At 37.0% G+C, this 14,184-nt stretch overlaps 1 protein-coding gene across 5 annotated transcripts in view; it reads left to right on the top strand.

Annotated features, from left to right (window-relative positions):
• LOC150097864 (metallophosphoesterase domain-containing protein 1) overlaps nt 1-13,286 on the top strand; it is a 215,367-nt gene extending 202,081 nt beyond the window's left edge. For all 5 annotated transcript variants that reach the window (XR_016549586.1, XR_016549583.1, XR_016549585.1 and 2 more), the window contains exon 6: nt 12,437-13,286. The gene's annotated coding sequence lies outside the window, so the exon portion shown is untranslated. The remainder of the gene's footprint in view (nt 1-12,436) is intronic.
• Nucleotides 13,287-14,184: the final 898 nt, after the last annotated feature.

The following is a 14,184-nucleotide window of genomic DNA, read 5'->3' as shown; positions in this document are numbered from 1 at the left end:
ATAGTGGCAAGCCCATGGCTATACCTTCTTTTTGTAGATAAAAATTATTTCGCCATGCACAAAGTAACCAGAACATAGCATGTGGACAGAGAAAGCTGTGACATCAGGTGGAAATCTGTTTTGCAAGAGAAGAATCATATCATTGATTGGGACATTGGTGTAAAGGGTAGAAACTTCAAAACTGACTAATAAATCATCTCTTCCGAGCTTTTGTTTGTAAACAATGGCTATAGCAAAAATACCATCAAGAAAATTCTTCTCAAAACTACCTAAAATGCAAATGATATAAATTACAGTAAAACCATAGCCATTCCATACATCTTATCTTTCCATACCTTAGGTATAAGGTAGGCCAAGGGGAAGGAAATGCATCTGTAACTTATCTTATATTGGTGAAACAGGATGTATGATTTCAATCTGGAAAAAAGAACACATCAATATCAAATTTAGCAATTTTGATAAATTGGTTCTCTCTGATCATGCTCTTAACACTCTACACCAGATTGATTGGGAAGGAACCTGTTCGTTACATGTACTAGCTTGGTAGGAATGCAAACTTAAGGAAGCCTACAAAATTTTGATCAACCATCCTACTCTAAATAGCAATGGTGGCCTACAAATCCCGAGAATATGGATGGCACACGTTCAGCCCATATAACTTCTGTTTCATGTTGCCAGCAGACCTCATTTCAGGGCCCTAAGCAGTAATTTCTGTTCTTATTTCATATATTACCCACCGCCAATACCGTTTTTATTTTAATTTATTTATTTATCCTAGCCAAACAGATAACAGTACTCTAGCTTTGATATACAGTAGTATTTTTCACCAGATGTCAGGTTAGTAATGTTAATGGTTGACAGAATTAGTGTTACATTAGATTACTATTATAACATATAGACACGTTTACATAAGAATATTATATTTTAATTTGCCAAATATTTCAGTCTGAAAATAACAGACTATTTTCAGTGGCTACATAGGAACAATTTTTAACAAGGTGGAATACCAAAAATTGTTGGTATTCCACCTTGTTAAAAATTGTTCCTTATGTAGTCACTGAAAATAGTCTGTTATTTTCAGACTGAAATATTTGGCAAATTAAAATATAATATTCTTGTGCAAACGTGTCTATATGTTATTATCTTAATGTCACAAGTTTCTCTAAAGAATCACATTAGATTACTGCAACTCAGCAACCATACCATTTATGCAAATGATAAATGTCTCAATGGCGTATGCTTCAAAAGAATATAAAAGCAGATACCTGCAGAATGTGTCATTTCATTGCCTGTGAGCAAACAACCAGTTAAAGCACGATGTTACCATTACCGAAGAATCGTACATTTTCTCATGAAGTGCGATGAGGTTTACCAAAATAACAGCTGTGCCTTGATAGTATTGTGAAAGTTCGGAACATTAAAGGGATTAAAAACAGGTCCTATGACTAAAATACAAATTTATTTAATACTGACCAATTTACAAACAAACTTACATTATAGCCTACCAGTTTCGCCAGCAAACTGTCTGGCTTTTTCAAGGCGTTTCCGTAAATTATAAAATGGCCAAATATGTTTAATTTAAACAGGTCCTATGACTGTAAATTGTTTATGCAAAATAATCTAGAAATTTGAAGAGATAGGTTCTTTAGATGTCAAACCTGGCAGATGTCGTAGGGGCAGCAGCGTGCATCATATTGCATGATTTTTAGACAAACTGGTAAGCACAGTTCACAGAGTCATAAGGCAAATTCTGGACTGTTATTCTTACAAGATTTCCCATGTTCAGCAGTTCCTTAATCCTGACCATGCACCCTGGTCAGGATTAATGGCAAATGAGAAACATTTGCCCTGCAGTTTGTTGCTCGGACTGAACTAGACATCGACCGGTCATGGAACATTTTCTGGACCAATGAAGCTCATTTCCATATGGATGGTGCTGTGAATAAGCACAAATGCAGAATTTGGGTAACCCCAAATCCACATGCCGTGCAACAGATTCCATTTCATTCCCTGAAGATCACACTTGTTTGGTGTGGTTTTACAGCAGAATTCATTATCAGACCATTATTTTTTGAGGAGCTCAGTCCTGCTGGTCTCATTACCTGCACTGCTAATGGCCAGTGATATGCATCTCTCTTAGCCAGTCAGGTGATTCCAACACTTCAACAGGGTCAATGCTTGAGTTCAACAGTTTTTATGTAGGATGGTGCCCCTCCTCACATCACCACCCTGACACATGGCTGCTTCAGGCACATTTTACTGAGGACAGAATCATCAGCTGCCATTTTCATACAATGCGACCAGTGCACTCGTTGGATCTGAACCCCTGCGACTTTTGGCTGTGGGGATGTCTCAAAGACGTTATCTATCGTAGATATAGCTAACTTAGTGGACCTCAGGACCAGCATTACATGTCACATCCACAACATTTTGAGTGAAACTCTATGGTCTGTGTTTGAGCATGTGATTTTGCAATTTCAGCAAATTGCCAACAACAGAGGATAGCATATCAAACATGTTGCTGTGTAACTAATAACTCGCCATTTGTATCCTACATTTTGTGAAGTTTTGAATTACCCAATACATTATTTCAGCTCCATGTATTGGCCTAGTGGTAACTTTTAGAAATAACATTGGTTTTTGCACAAAATAAAATTCCTTTGCCCACATATCATCATCATCTTCTCTTCAAGGATTAGGTATTTGCCTGTTCCAGCTTCACTGGTCTTCCTCTCTCTCTCTCTCCCTCCCTCCCTCCCCTTTTGGTCTAGATCTATTCACTCCTTTTGGTGGCCAGTATCTTTCCATCCTAAATAGATGTTTTTCTATTTCTCTCTGTTTCTTGATATTTTCATTTACATTATAAATATCAATTTTTTTTCTGATGTCTTCATTTCTTATATGGTCCAGTTCTGTGCATCCTTTTATTGCGCTTTCTGAACCATATAATAGAGTGGGAGTGGCCATTACTTAGTAAAATTTGAGTTGAGTTTCTCATCTTGTTTATTTTTTTTATTTTTATTCAGTGTCCATTACTTGGACACCGAATAAAAGTGTAGCCATTACTTGGTAAAATTTTACTTGAGTTTCTCATCTTTTTTTTTTTTTTTTTTTTTTTAAATTTAGTGTCCTCTTTAATTGTTCCACAGATTTTCTGAATTTTTTTTATTTTTTCATCTGTATCTTTTAGATATGTTATTATGCAATCTAAATAATTAACTGTTATCTGTTCTATTATTTTGTTGTCTTTAACTATTTTTGATCTAACATGATCTTGACCTTTTAATGCCATGGCTTTTGTTTAATTCATAAACTGATTTTTGAAGGTCATCTTCATTGTCTAATATGCCGGCCTGATTGGCCAAGTGGTTAGTGTATCTGCTCTCCAGCCAAAAGTTTGTGGGTTCAAATCCTGCCCTGGGCATGAATGTTTGTGAGCATCTGTGGAAATACTAGTGGTGGGGGGGAGTAGATTGTGTTAGTGTAATTGCAGTTTGTTGTAGTTGATGACCTGATATGAAGGTTGAAATTTGTGTAATTATTTTGAATTATATTAAAGTTATTACTCTAAAATGGTAATTGTTTCCATAATATTATAATGAATGTACAGGGTGTTTCAAAAAGTTCAGATTTCAAATAATTATATTTAATAATGAAAATGTGGTACAGTTACAAAATAAATTACCAAGTATGAAGTAAGGCCTAAAGTTTCACTCACCACAATTACACATGGTACAAGTCGCATTCATTTGTGGTTTGTGGTTTCAGAGATATACAATTTTCAAATTGCGACATTCTCTTTGAAACGCCCTGTATTTATCAGCTGTGTAACTATGAATGAAAGGTTTAACAAGTGCTGATGGTAGTAAGGAACAGAGACAAACAAAATTATTGAGATACTTGAGAGACTACTTTACAAGTGTATGTCATCCAAATGAAGATATTGATGTGTCAAACGTGACAGGCACTGATGTGGAAACAGTTTGATGAATTGGAAGTATATGGAATATTACACAATGGGATTATTTTGTATATCGCCTTGCATATTACAAGAATTTTCTAAGCATTAACATTGCCTATAGTTATTGTATTTAACTTAATTCTCAGCTAGTAAAGACCCAAGGCAGTGGAAAGAGGATTAAGTACAGTGATCTGTCAATTATGTGATTTTTTTTTTTTTTTTGAAAATAAAAAATAAATAAAAAATTTACTCATTCTTTGCAATCGTGAAACATTTAAAATTAAAAAGATATGAAAATAAAACCCAAAAATTATTTACCGATATTGTTACTTAATAGTATGATAATGTTCTTGGAATAAGAACAACAAATTAAGTGTATAACACATTTTATTAAGCATAAATTTATTGTACAAGTATATAAAAAATAAGTAAACTGCATATATTTTTTTATAAAAAAAAATGTGTTAAATATAATTTTATGAAAAAGTTCATAAAATTATAAACTTTTAAATTCTCATCTGACACAATTATGCTGACTTCTTTCCTCGCTATTTGTGTCAGCTGAATGATCTTTCCCAAGCAGCCACAAATTAACGTATTTTGCTGGATGAATTGGTTTATATTAAATTAAAATTATTACTCTGACATGGTAGTTGTTTCCACAACTGAAATAACAGCATGTCACTGGTGTACCTACAGTTTTAACAAATGGTTGCAAACAAATTGTTTTTATCATTAACAAAGCTTTGGTAGGGCTGACATTCAGATTCATTTGTGAACATTCCTGTTCACATTCATTTGTTGAAATTGGTATCATACTCGGAGCATTCATCAAATACTTCAGTTTTACTGAAACTGTTTGTTCAGTTAGGTATTTGTAAAATCCATCAGAGCCCATCCGCTCTGAACTGAATCTCTTTCATTTAACTGAAGCCTAATTGACAATCCTATAATCACGCTCATCAAATGCTACTTGAGAGTTAATATGTATAGACCAGCATTTCATATCAAGTGCTCAAGTCGACACTGCTAAATCAGCATTTTTATTATCAACAGTCTGCTTTCTATTAATTATTTCAAAATTCTGTAGAAAGCTTTTAGATTGAATGTAGAATAATTTTTATAATCTGTCCCTTGAAGTGAAACCCCCTTGAAACCATAGATTTTCAGCAGTTTTGGCAGCAAGTCCAAGCTCAGTCCTGATAATTCTTCAAGAGCATCACATATGAAACCTAAGTCTAACATGTATTTGTAAATTTTTTTCCTGTTGCCCTTCTCATGTGTAACTTTCTTTTTGTCCTCATTCTCAGTTTGAATCAATTTTGAAACTAATTTTGGCTCCCACCAAAATTAGTTCCAAAAGTGCTTTTCCTCACTGCATAACCCACTGCCTCCGTTGCAGAAAATAATATTTTCTGCAGCTCTTGAATATTCAAAAATGTATGAAAAGTATTATATGCAGCTCTTATTACCAAACTTGCCCTCCCCTGGTCTAGAGAGTTACTGCTTTCTTCCTATACAGCATGATATCTAATTTAGATTCCATTGGAATGCAGCAACTATACCATTCAGCTTCATATAGGATTTCTAACACTCTGCATAAAATTGAAATACTACCAAAGATATATTATTTACATGAATTCATTAAGTTCACTGCAGTCACTAAGAAGTACCGTAGTGAACATTAAGTCTGTGTCCAGATCTGATAGAGATATCAGATACATGTCTTGAACTGACATCTAGATTGCATAAGGAGGCTCCATCTGGATATTTGTCACTTTAGGATCAAGAGAAAACAAGACTGTAGATACTATAGCTAGGTCAGCATGTTCCCTACAACATGGTCATCAGCCTGTTTTTATAATGATTACAGTGTAATGAACAGACTATTATCCCTGTAGCAAATATCATGGAATAGAGAGATTAATAAAAGTATAACAGATAAGCTTGAAATTAAACCGTGACAATCCAGTCTGCCACAATTGCTCTGCGAGTGTGGTAGACTGGATTGTCAGGTTAATTTCAGTATCTGTTATGCTCTGTTGAGGAGTAATGATAGGCAAGTATTGTGGATCTGTTTCAACTGTTTATCATTTTTTATAACTTGCCTAATTCATCTAATGAGTGCAGTTTTTATTACTTTTAGCAATCTGCCTGAGTTTTATACACCCAGACAGATTTCATCTGAATCATCAAATTTATCTAGTGTTTTTATGTTTTTACATAAACTTAATTTGTGCAGATGTATATAAATGTATTTTAAATTAATATACTTATATTGATTTTACACCATCATACGTCTTAGCAAATTTTATACATTTGTTCTTTGTTGCATTTTAAACTAAGACCTGTTGTATTACAATGAGCTTTGCATTAGGAGCATTCCTAGTTGAGATATCAAAGAGTAGTTTATTCAGGAGTTGAGTCCAAAAGACGGCCTGTGACTAGTGGTGTGCCACAGGGTTCTGTTCTTGGACCACTGCTGTTTAATTTGTTCATTAACGATATAGGGAAGGTTCTAAGAGGAACAGTTCATTTGTTTGCTGATGATGCAAAGTTGAGTAGGGCAATAGTGAATGCAGAAGATGTCAAAATCTTGCAGGACGACTGGGATAGATTAGAGTTCTGGGCTAAGGAGAATGGATGTCAATTTAATGTGACAAAATGTAAGATTATGCATTTTGGGATGAAAAGATTAGCACCAAAATGCATAACCTTACATTTTGTAACGTTATGCATTTTGCATAACCTTACAAAATGTAAGGTTATGCAAATAATCTTACAGTTAAATGCATAACCTTACAGTTACCACATTGCAAAATGCAATGTGGTAACTGTACTCCAGGATATTGATGAGGCCTGGGACTTGGGAGTGTTTGTGGATTGAGAGATGAAGTTTAGGGGGCACATTGCAAAAGTAGCTAAATCAGCTCATCAACTCACTTGGTTGTTGAAAAATACCTTGACGAGCAGAGACAAGGAAGTTATTGTACCTCTGTACCGAGCCTTAATAAGACCTCATCTCGACTACTGTGCCCAGATTTGGTCACCTAGGTTCCTTCTTGATGGGAAGAAAGTGAAGAGGATCCAGAGGCGAGTGACTAAGATGATAGCAGGTCTATGGAATGAACCATATGAGAACAGGTTGAAGATTTGTGGGTTGCAGAAATTAGTTGATAGGTAGAAAAGGGGAGATATGATTGAGACATTCAAATTGCTAAAGGGTTTCTATAGGATTAACTCAGAGGATTACTTAAATTAAGGGGATATTAAATCCCACATAGTTTTAAAACCAAATAAGAAATTCAAAGATCGGAATCAGAGAGTTTCTTGCCGAATATAGTAAACTATAAAGTATCGGCGACACTAGCGTTAGCCAATGCAAGTGATCCTAGTATGTAGTACAATACTGGGCAACTCGTTGCAAAGGTGGGGGAAGTTCAGATCGCTATTCTTAGGTATTTTCCATAATGTAAAAACACATTTCCTAGGAAATGTATGCTGTTATTACATTATGGAGGGAGGTCACTACCCAGACCGGTTTCAGCCTTTTTTGAGGCTTCATCAGTGAGTAGAATGGGAGTTCATGTCTTTCATCATCGGCCTTTGGAGTATAAAGATTGCTGAGGGTCAGCAAGTAGCAATATGGAAATTAAAGAAAGGTAGAGTAGGATAGTAGGAGATAAAAAGAGGCCTCAGTCAACCTGTTTAGCTGTGTAACCCAGAGGTTGTGGCTAAAAGGTCTGTAAAACATAATCTCCTTACACCTGTTCTAAAAAAAAAAACTTAAAATTTACACTTCACTTTATACGAAAAAGATAACTTTAGGTTACATTAATCCAGGTGTCTGGAAACGTCATCTCGTAACCGCTAAAAAAAAGAAAAATGTTTGTTAAAATTTGGAACTTAGATTCTTATTAAACTATGCCTTACAACTGAAAAAGAAAAAAAACTGCGATAGCGGGATCCGTATTGAGGTGGACTTTATCAACCAGAGAACCGAGAGTTGGGGGAAGAACCCGGCCCGAGTGATGCAGCCCACAAGGAGCTGCACTGCCTCGACATAAGCCTTCGCAGCCCGGGTTCTCAGGTCTACCCCCTCTTTAGTGAGCTAGAGAAACCAATAAGTTGTACAATAGAATTAAGTATTTAGTTGGTCCTGAAAGGAGGACAAGTTTTCAGTTTGCCCTTAACTCTTTTTTTGTTGTATTTTTCTGCAAGATTTGAGAAGCTACTGTTTTTTCCCAGCCATTTATTATTTGGTGAAGAGCTTTATATACAGACTCCTTTCCGTTTCTTCGTTTAATTCAGGGATTCCTTTTAGCTGTGCTGGGTTTAGTTCACTTAATCTTTCTATATAGAGGTCTCCCCATTCTAAGCTTATGATCTCAGGACCTGTGAGGAGGAGTATAGGTGCTCCTATTTTGTTTATTGCCCTCTGGAGGATTACCTCGGAGTCTTCTGGGATTAAACGCATTAGAACCCTTTGGGCGTCCACGGCAGGGATGGATTCTTCCTCCGATTCCTCGGCTGAGGTAATATTGCCTTTTCTTGATTTTCTATTCTGATCTCCCTTTCTTCCTCAGAGTCAGATACTTCTTCTGGGCATGTGTTATCTGGTTTTGTTCTCTTCGTTTCTCCTTCTTCAGGGCTGATTGGTCTTTTTTCTGTGTTGTTGCTGGCTTCCATTTCTTCTACTTCTGTGGTCTCTTCCGTCTCGATGCGAGTTTTCCTTGCGTTACGTTTCTTTTTTTTCTTTATTTTCCATTCTGAGTTTTTCATGGTGGCGGCTTGATTTCCTGTTGTTACTGTCACGATAGCTGTGGGTTGAATGACTGGAGAGTCTTCCTGCTCCGTTGTTTTAGGCTCCTCTGCGGTTTTGCCTATAACTAGAATGTCGTCCTTTTTTTTCGGGTTCAGGTTTATTTACTGGAGTGGTTGCTCGGGTTGACGATATAGCACCTCCTATTCGTTCTGCTTGTGTCCTGTTGGGACAAACGTCTACCTTGTGGGTTGTATTTCCACATTTCAGGCAAGGTGCCTCACACTGGGCTAGGGCATGTCCTGCCGCCATGCAGTTCCTGCATTTGTTCTTGGGGGCAGTCTGCACCTAGGTGTTCGAGTGATCCGCACCGAAAACATTGCGTTTTTACACCAGGGTAGTTGACTACTACCCTGGCAGAGCCTAGAAATACAAAGTTGGGGACTTCGGCCTTCATCTCCATAAGGAAGGTCACCTCGCCAGTCTTCCAGTCGGGGTAGTCAGCATCGCTGGTGATTTTTATGTCCCATACGTCTCCCCATTTTGAGAAAACCTTTTTTATTATCTCACTCCCTTCCTCGAGATATTCTACAGGGAACCTTTCTATTCGTAGTGTCTTCAGTAGACTTCCTACTACAAAGGGATAGATCATTTTCCCTTCACATTCTACACCTGCCATTAACTTATTCCTGGTTTCTATATCTTTCACAACTATCTGGTATCTACCTGCTCAATAAGGTGTAAAACCAAATATCTTTTGTGCCCCTAGTATGTTGGCGAGAGCTCTCGCTAAAGTCCTCTTCGGTACGTTGACACCTGCCTCTATACCGAGGGTCTTCACTCGCGGCAGAAATGAAGTCATTTGGAAGAGAGAAAAATATCTCACTATGAATTAAGTTCCGGAAAAGTTGATAGACCTTTAAACGAGGGCCAAGCGTTCCTGTTTGCAGAAATCTCCTGCTACACTACGTAGAGGCGGAAGACTACAAGCAGGCACCAGGCAAAAAGAAAGGACAAAAAATATAACTATAACTAAAAAAAAATTTCTCACCAAGGCTGGAAGCTTCTGGCAGCAGGACTGGAACATGCAGCTCGCTTTCAGATTCGCTGGATCGGGCACTCCTCACAAACTGGATCTCATCAGTGAGTAGCTAGACCTAATACCAAAGTGTATAGCGCAAAGAACTTATGTACTCTGCGAACGAGTTTTCCAAACAGGTGCAACCATTAAGTTACTTAAGTATAAAGAACTAATAAGCTTCATTTCGGCAAAGAAAACATTACACAATTAAGGGGATATTAAATCCCACATAGTTTTAAAACCGAATAAGAAACTCAAAGATTGGAATCAGAGAGTTTCTACCTGAATATAGTAAACTATAAAGTATCGGCGACACTAGCGTTAGCCAATGCAAGTGATCCTAGTACATAGTACGATACCGGGCAACTCGTTGCAAAGGTGGGGGAAGTTCAGATCGCTATTCTTAGGTATTTTTTCCTAGGAAATGTATGCTGTTATTACATTATGGAGGGAGGTCACTTCCCAGACCGGTTTCAGCCTTTTTTGAGGCTTCATCAGTGAGTAGCTAGACCTAATACCAAAGTGTGTTTCTTATTCGGTTTTAAAACTATGTGGGATTTAATATCCCCTTAATTTAAGTAATGTTTTCTTTGCCGAAATGAAGCTTATTAGCTCTTTATACTTAAGTAACTTAATGGTTGCACCTGTTTGGAAAACTCGTTCGCAGAGTACATAAGTTCTTTGCGCTATACACTTTGGTATTAGGTCTAGCTACTCACTGATGAAGCCTCAAAAAAGGCTGAAACCGGTCTGGGTAGTGACCTCCCTCCATAATGCAATAACAGCATACATTTCCTAGGAAATGTGTTTTTACATTATGGAAAATACCTAAGAATAGCGATCTGAACTTCCCCCACCTTTGCAACGAGTTGCCCGATATTGTACTACGTACTAGGATCACTTGCATTGGCTAACGCTAGTGTCGCCGATACTTTATAGTTTACTATATTCGGCTAGAAACTCTCTGATTCCAATCTTTTAGTTTCTTATTCGGTTTTAAAACTATGTGGGATTTAATATCCCCTTAATTTAAGTAATGTTTTCTTTGCCAAAATGAAGCTTATTAGCTCTTTATACTTAAGTAACTCAGAGGATATTTTTGAGATCAATACTGGTGGTGGGAGAACTAGGGGACACCTATGGAAGCTGGGCAAGAGTGTGGTTAGCAGGGGTGTTAGAACTGGGTTCTTTACTTTTAGAGTGGTAAATGAGTGGAATAAGCTGTCAGAGTCTGTTGTGGGTGCTAGAACGGTGAGTGAGTTCAAGGCAAGGTATGATAGATACTGTGAGAATGCCGTATAGTTGTGAGGACATGATGTTTAGGGCCTCCCTCGATGAGTCTAAGGACTCCCTGGAGTGGCCCATAATAATAATAATTCCCTCCCCCACACACACACACCAGTTTACATAATTAGCACAAGATAACGAAGTACCATGTGATATCAACATTATATGTGGCTACTATAAATGGACACACCTTTTGGGTGTGCCCTACTATAAATGGACACACCTTTTGGGTGTGCCCTACTATAAATGGAGGCATTCCACAGCCAGAGACCAACAAGAGTACCCATGATGACAGCTGCCAGGTTAGGTTAGGCTATCCCAGGTTAGCCAACCATCTTCATCCATATCTGCAAGAAGCCTACCCTGACCATAGTGCCATCTGAAAGATGGCACTATGGTCAGGGTATATTTTCTGTAATCAGTAAATGTTCATCGGTAATGGGGAAACGTTGTAGCATAAGCCAATTTCACTGCTGGCAGATAGCTGAGGCCTGGAGGACAGGTGCCAGTATTTTGCAAACAGCTGCACTTGTTGGTTGCTCCTGTAATCAAGGGTATACCAGGACTGGATTAGCCATGAACAGACATCCAGTAGAAGAGCTCACATTGATCAGCCACATGTGGTTGAACCTAGAGATGAACGTTGGTGTCACGACTGGTATCTCAGCAACGACGTGCAGCAGTCACACAGCTCACCCATCAATACAACCCATTTCCACATGCAGTATACCTTGCTTCACCTGGGGGGTTCCACAGCCAAAGACCAACAAGAGTACCCATGATGACAGCCAGCCAGGTTAGGTTATCCCAGGTTAGCCAACCATCTTCATCCATATCTGCAAGAGGCCTACCTTGACCATAGTTCCATCTTTCAACAGGAAAGTGGCACCTTGTCATCAGACTCATACAAGCACTGAGTGGTTGGAGGTACATGACAATGAATTTGCCCTCCAAACTCACCTGACTGTAACCTAATTGAACATGTGTAGGATATGCTAGAACAGGGTGTGAGAATTGCTGGTCCTCCACCATGGAATGAGTGTGAACTGACAGAGTTGCTGCAATGGACATTGGGCGAGTTATGCATGGAGGATGTTCAACAACTTGTGGAATCTGTTCCTGGGTGTTTGCAAGTGTGATTGTGCAGAGAGGTGGACCAATGCGTTATTAGGTGGATGTTCTTAATGCAAAGCTAACCCAGTGTATAGCCCTAGATACTAATGTGCTAATAAAAATTTAAATTATAATAACCAGTTCTCAGAAAGAGCATGTTAACATACATGATAAATCTGTCATTCATTAGAAAATATTTTCTAGAATCGTATTATTTTTGTATTTTTTTTAGGAAGCTGTTGTGCAAACTCCATGCTTTTGGTGTATAAGTTTACTTATGGTTTACAGCCAAAGATGTTCAAGATGCATAAAGGATTATTCTTAGTTCTTACAGCACAGAAGGAGGAAGGGAACTGTCAAAGATTATATATTTGATGAACCAAGATACATTGCATCCAGTTGTAGATAAATATGAAACCAAAATAATAGATGCAATACCATTCACCACTGAATAATAAACGCTGCTGAAATACACACGTACTTGGAAATTTCTGAATTAAAAAAAAAAAAATTGTGGACAAATTTTTTTTTTGCCTGGATATGTTGCGACTGTGCCAGCACAAGGATTAATTAACTACTACACCGTGAGAAGTAGTTAGTATTTCTGGAAAGTGCAATGAGTAGCTGGAGGTATATCTAGAGTAATGTCATCTAGAATCATGTTATGAAGGTGAAACATTTTATTTGAATTTTTTTTTTTAAAGTTTCCCGTTAGAAACATACCACCCTAACATGTAGAATTGGAAAAAAAACTTAAAGATCATAAAAAGCTGTTATGTAAAAGACAGTACATTAAATTCATTAATTATTGCACAATAAAAATAGATTTCTCTAGAAATTTTAAAAAAGAAACATTTTGTACTTATTTATTTATTTATTTATTTTGTGATATACTATGGAGGGAAAGAGAGCAATCTAAGACTTTGACAGATTTTAATATCCTAATTTAATTTTAATATCCTAATTTGATTCAATCATAAATGGTATGTAAATTTATATGGTGAATGATTTTCACATTTAATTATATTTTTTCAGATGATTGAAATGTATTCTTGAATTAAATGAATATTTTTAAAAATATGTTTTCCTGAGTTTCAAGTTTATTGATCTTAAAATCCATTCAGTTATGTTATAAACATCAGATATAAATCTGTGATTGTTCTTACATGAGATATGAACTTAGTAGAAATTAAGTTGCACACTACATTGATGTGTGTATGTGTGTGCATATGTATCTGGTCAATTAAATGTAAAATGTAGAGTTTTACATTTAAACTGCTCGTGTGATGCTGATAACTAGTGGAGTGTTGTCAGGGAGATGACGATGGGGAGCACCAAACCAGGAACAAATTATAGTTACTATCAGTTGTGGAGGCTTTGTTGCAGAGGTGGGGTATGGGAAGATACCTTTTAAACTGATGATAAGTGCTACAGATTTTTCATATGCACCAGTGAGAGGGGGAAAAAAAGTTGTTGAATCTCTTGAACACAGTTATCATTGTGTTCAAGATTCTTATCTTGAACACAATGATGCTCCTGCATCTTTCTTATCAGTTGAGTCAGAGTTGGTGCACTTCATGATATGAAAACATGCTCACACCACTCTGGTATGAAACAAATTCCAGTATTATCGGTGCAAAAAAAAAAAAATATATATAATATATATATATATATACAGTCGATTCTGTTTAATTGGGGCAGCCACTTTTTTGGGGCCAAATCTCAAAGAACAGAAACCAAACCAACATATTGATACATAATCTAAACGCTTAATTGGGACAGTAGCTGAAAAGGAATTTAGCAATTTTTGATATATTTTGTGGATTTTTCGAAAATATGGCAACACTACATACACTAATATTTGGCAACACTAGCGTGATGCGAATCAGTTATCTTTCGTCGTGCGTCTGGCAAGTATGGGTCTGCTTAAGAATCTACCCTTACTATATACTGTACCTAGCAATATCGATTTATTGTGTC

Source organism: Typopeltis vanoorti, chromosome 16 (genome assembly GCF_054136105.1).
Source record: "Typopeltis vanoorti isolate ZY-2024b chromosome 16, IOZ_Tvanoo_1.0, whole genome shotgun sequence".
Lineage (NCBI taxonomy): Eukaryota > Metazoa > Arthropoda > Arachnida > Uropygi > Thelyphonidae > Typopeltis > Typopeltis vanoorti.
Note: the sequence above shows the minus strand (reverse complement) of the source record. Positions and strands in the feature narration are given on the sequence as shown.